This window comes from Pinus tabuliformis, chromosome 6, assembly GCF_031772625.1.
Source record: "Pinus tabuliformis cultivar Carrire ecotype Pingquan chromosome 6, CPIR1, whole genome shotgun sequence".
NCBI lineage: Eukaryota > Viridiplantae > Streptophyta > Pinopsida > Pinales > Pinaceae > Pinus > Pinus tabuliformis.
This window is the reverse complement of record NC_142292.1, coordinates 847,368,095-847,373,604: the sequence shown is the minus strand read 5'-3', so window position 1 is coordinate 847,373,604 and position 5,510 is coordinate 847,368,095.

Genomic DNA, 5,510 nt, shown 5'->3' with positions numbered 1-5,510 from the left:
GTCTAACACTAGTTAATGTTCTAACTGTGTTATCATACATCTTAATCCTGATATTCCCCATCCCAATAGTCTGACATGACACATTATTATCCATAAACAAAGAACTACCATTTACATTTTCATACGAAGTAAACCAATTTCTGTGTGGACACATGTGATGAGAAGCACCAGAGTCCAACAACCAGCTATCTAAATCCTGAGAGACATTACATTCAGGTGAAGTTTCATCTATCATACATAATTCTTCAGCAGATAAAACTTCGTCTATCATACCTGAATCGACCTGATTTGCTTCCTTCTTTGGGTTATTGGATTCTTTCGTTTCCAACTGTCTTTCTTCAAGTGTCCAATTTTATTGCAGTGCCAACATTTTTCCTTACACTTCTTTCCCTTCGATTTAGATCTGGAAGACCCCCTTGGTTTTTCTCCTCTTTCCTTTAAGCATCCTCTAGCTACCATGGCTTCTGATGCAACTGTTTCAGTACTGGATTTCCTTCGTACTTCTTCAGACAAGAGAGCTCCCACAATTGATTCAAAATTCAAAGAATCAGCAGTGCTCAAGATGATTGAAGTTACGAAGTGATCCCATGATTCGGGCAAAGAACACATCAAGGTTATGGCTTTATCTTCTTCCTGAATTTTAACTTCCATATCTGTTAATTGGCATATAAGTGTATTAAAAACATTCAAATGTTCTGCAACTTTTGAACCTTCTTTCATTCAAAGACTGTACAATTGTCTTTTCAAATAAATCCTATTGCTTAATGACTTTGTCATATAGAGTTTTTCCAGTTTTTCCCACAATCCTGAAGCTGTACACTCTTCAACAATGTTGAAGAGAACCTCATCCACCAAGCATAACCTGATGGTACTGAGAGCTCAGGCATCCAAGTCCTCCAAGTCTAAATCAGTCATGGTTGCAGGTTTCTTAGTTGCCCCATCCATTGCCTTGTGCAACCCTTGTTGCACAAGAAGATCCCTAACCTTCAGTTTCCAAAGAGCAAAATTTCTCTTTCCGGTGAATTTCTCCACCTCGAATTTCGCATTCGACATCTTGGCCATTTTTTTCTTCTCCTAGGGTTTCAGTCTTTCAGCTAGGGTTTATATTTCCTTATTTCTCCAAGAAAGTTTTTTTTCTTCAACTAGGGTTTATATTTCCTTATTTCTCCAAGAAAGTTTTTTTTTCTTCAACTAGGGTTTATATTTCCTTATTTCTCCAAAACAAATTCAAATTAAATAGAAACAACCCTTTGAAAAAAAACTTTTTTCCTTTCCTTCACTTAAAAAAAAAAAAAACTCTGTCATTTTTCCCCTTCAATTTACACACACCCACCCTTTTATTTTCACAACTTTCTGGAAAAAGAAATTTCTTGGATTTCTTTGATTTTCTTCCCTCCAAGTTCAAAGTTCTGGGAAAAATTCTCAAACAAAAAAAAAAATTCCCGGTTCCACAAGCCAGGCCTCTGGCAACACTTCTAGCAGCACGCAACAGAGGGCACTCCAATTCTACTTGACGAGGACAGTGAGGAGCTTCCTTGCACGACTGAGCCTTCACGCAGGCACCTTCGCGCTCCTTACACAGAGACAACAGCTACCTTCATGCAGGAAATAGGTCCATGGCTTCCTCCTCACGCTGCAGTCAACGTAGCCCTTCAACAGTTACGCAGAGGTCACGCCACGCAGCAGCGTCCTTTCTGCTCCAGCACGCAGATAGTAATGGAGTTCACGCAGAGGGTTTTGGCAAACGCGCTCTGGTCTTCACACAGGTCACGTGAGTAGCAAATTCTAGTCTAGCAGTGTTCTTGCACGCAGACTAGTCGCATAACACGCAGCAATGGCTAGCTCTGGTCTTCCAGCAAGGGTCTGTGCAGGTTCGTCCTCCCCTCCTTCACGCAGGCAAATGGGCTTCTCCACGAAGGCAGTGAACCTCTTCTCACGCAGGTCTGGAAGCAAACCTCTCCTTCACGTAGCCAGTTTGCTCTAATACACAGCTCTGGCATGCTCTATGGTCAACCACACACTCAGCCACGCAGTGATCCAGTTGCTCTACAATTAACAACATATTTTATTTTATTTTTTTTTTTTTTTTTTTTTATTTTGTGGAAAAACCTGTGAACAGTTTTGAAACCAACGTTTCGGATAGAGTGTCAAGGAAACATCCACGGGGCAAGGGATTGGATTCTCTATTCAATCAATAATGATTCTCCATGATTACATTTCTCGGGAATTCACTAGTTTTATACAGGCCTCCTCCATTACATAACTGCTATTTCAGTATAAAACTAACTAGTTATATTTTTACCCAAATTTACATAATTCGTTGTCAAACTTCCAACAACAATATATTCACCTATATTGACGATTCATTCACACTGGTGTGAGTTGTGACACCCTGACCTCTCCTGAACGAGCTCATTCTGAATTAAGAGTTCAGATTTGTATTGGTCGAGTGTTGAACTGAGACATTTTCTAACAAAGAACGGTTTCCCTTGGATTGTCGTCTTCCTTCAATTGTCTTGTAAGGGTGTTGCGCATCACAGTAAGTGGTGGGAAGTGTCGAAGATGACAGTCGGAAGGAGAAATGTGCAGGTGAGGCTAGTGAGGACAGTGGGGCCGAGGCTTGAGGGAGAGGGCCGAGAGGCCGAGGCCCTGAGCAACTGTGGAGGGGAGTCACTTGTGCCGACTGAAGGGAGCTATCATTGTGGGAGGTCAACCAACTATGGTATGGATCCCTGTAGTGACTCGAACAGAGTTTGATAGTGAGGGGCTGGTGTGTATTAACAGTGAGGGGATTCTCCGAACAGTGAGGAGCACAGTGAGTGGTGTGTTGTATGGTATATGGTATTAAGGTATGGTGGAGTATAACTGATGGTATGGTGATTCCCATACTCTTATTGTTAAATTAAGTAGATCAGACCAAGTGATACCCATTAGTTATCTAGTTGAAAAAAAAACAACAACAACTAAAGAGTTAGCTAGAGAATCTACAACACTGTGTGTTTTATCACTCTTTCTTATATGACTTAAGAAGGTGCATTTTCAAGTTGAAACTAACACTCTCCTCATTTGTTGAGTGTGATTTTTTAACTAAATGGCCAGAATTATTGAGTTATTAAAGGTTATAGATACACTCATACTCTCCACTATTGAGTCTGGTACCACGAAAATCAACAAAAACGCTCTTTCTGACATTAAAAATTGTTTGCAAAATGCACAAGAAAACATTGAATTTTTGCAACTGGAGTCTCAACTTCAGCAAGATGAGTTACAACAAAAATGGAATCCTTTTAAACTTGTTTTTTCAGAAAAATCCCCTATTTTACTTTGAAACGAGATCCTATCAGCAGCCAGCAATTCATTAAGTCAATAATGTTCAGGTTGATTTAGATCAACTGCTCATTTCAGAAGCAGATTTGAATACAGTTGTGAAAATTTAGTTTGCACTTCCCAAGCCAATCATTAGACCTTGGGAAGTGCATGTCAACAACAAGCACATAACAGGTCTTGGATATGATAAGCAAGCGTCCTTTCATATTATAGACTATTCCAAGCCCATTCAATTTCAAAGTGTTGGGTTTCTTCATGGCGGTTCACCTTCACGTGTTCCAGATTCTACTCCACATTCACAGCCAAAAGTTGTTAAATCAAAACACTATGATCGAGTTGGAAATATGAAAGATAATTGTTTTGATCTTCATCCATGTGAGCACTGCCATAAAACCAATCATTCTTCAAACAAATGCTTCAATAATAAGCCTCCTACAAGAACAATGATTCATCTTAGATGGATCGCTTCTTGGCAAAGGGCTTCCACAGCCAAGAGTATTGAACATTCTTGCATATGAGTTTTCTCCATCTTCTCACCTTGTATTTGATAGGGGGGGAAGTGATGGTCATAAACAAGTTTCAAAGCCACATCAAGCGAGCCTGAGCCACAACCTTCCATACCAAATCCAGGGTTGTAGCTAGAGACAAAGATGCCCCTGAGCATGCCTTTGAGTTGGTGGTCATTCTTAAACCACGGCAGGTTGAGAACTCCCTTTTTAGGTTGAGGTTCTCCCTTTTTTATGCAAGTTGTAGACCTCCCCTTTCCAGGTTGAAGGTCTCTCTATCCAAATCATTAGGGGCACTTCCTCTAGCAGAATATTTCATCTTCCTACAAGACTTGGAAGAGTTTCGAGAACTTCACTAAGTATTTTAGTGTTGGTGGCCATCCTTAAACCACCACCTTATGCCAACATTTCATAGAGCACATTTAGCCTAGTGTTGCCATGCATTTTTACACATTTTATATTACTGCTCTCTTCTTGGACTCACCCTTCAGATTAAGGGGGGGAATGTTGGACACCTAACCCTCTAAGGTTTATGGTGTGGAAGATAAACAATCAAGGGAGTCCAAGAGATGTTGGAATATGAATCCAACAGTCACACTAATGTATTATAAATGTACATCTATGTTAATAAGAAAGGAAATTCATTGTTCTATCATTCATGACTGTTGACATTCATGTGGGCCTGACACTTCTCCTATATTACTTTGATTGTGCCCTCATAGATACTTCAAATGTGTTGGTCACCACCAATAACTTAAGCACTTTCTCCTTAAATGTGTTGGTCACCCTTGAAGCTCGATGATCAATAAGAAAATCAAATAGACCTTTATCCAAAACACAATGATTGACCTTAAGGCTTACATCAATGTGATGATTGGTGAAACCATGTCCCTAGGAATTTCTGGTTTTAGGCATACCCCCATGACATTGCAATTTTGCGATAGATGGCCAATCAAACCAAAGGGAATTTTGGGAGATGTATTGATCTTGGTCAATTCATGGGAATACCATGCTGAATTTATAGTCCTATAACCCAAATCCTTTCTAGTGGGGTATCCTTTAATCTTGGAAAGGTCATGCCTAACTATGGTAGATGTTTACATTGGTTGCAGGTTACGTAACATGACCATTTCTCATAGGACCTCGACAAAACATCTAACCTTTTATCCTCTTGCCAATCCTAGTATAGATCTTGAGACACCATTTTGGACTAATAGAGAGGAAAGTGATGACGAGGAAGTTTCCCATCAATTCCTCCCTATTGACCATTATCTATCCATGCAAGATAAAACTAAGGATGAGGAAATTAGTGGCTTCATAGCTTCATCCTCCTCTTCACCTAACACACATAATATTACTCACATAATAGACCCATAAGTACAATTTTTTCTTGACTTGGATGAACTATAGCTAGACATCAACCCTCTTCTACCGAAGAGACAAAACCAAACCTATAGACTATAGAAATTAGCCCAAAATACCTTAAAAATCTAACAATAGAAGGAAAAAATAATCGAAGTTCTGCAGAGGCATAGTGATTCTTTCACTTGGAAATACACTAATGTGAATGGAATCCATCCTGACCTATGTACTCATCATACTTATATAAAGAAGGTATCAAGACCCATTCACCAGCCTCAATGATGGATGAGTCTAACAATGAGGGATATAGTTAAA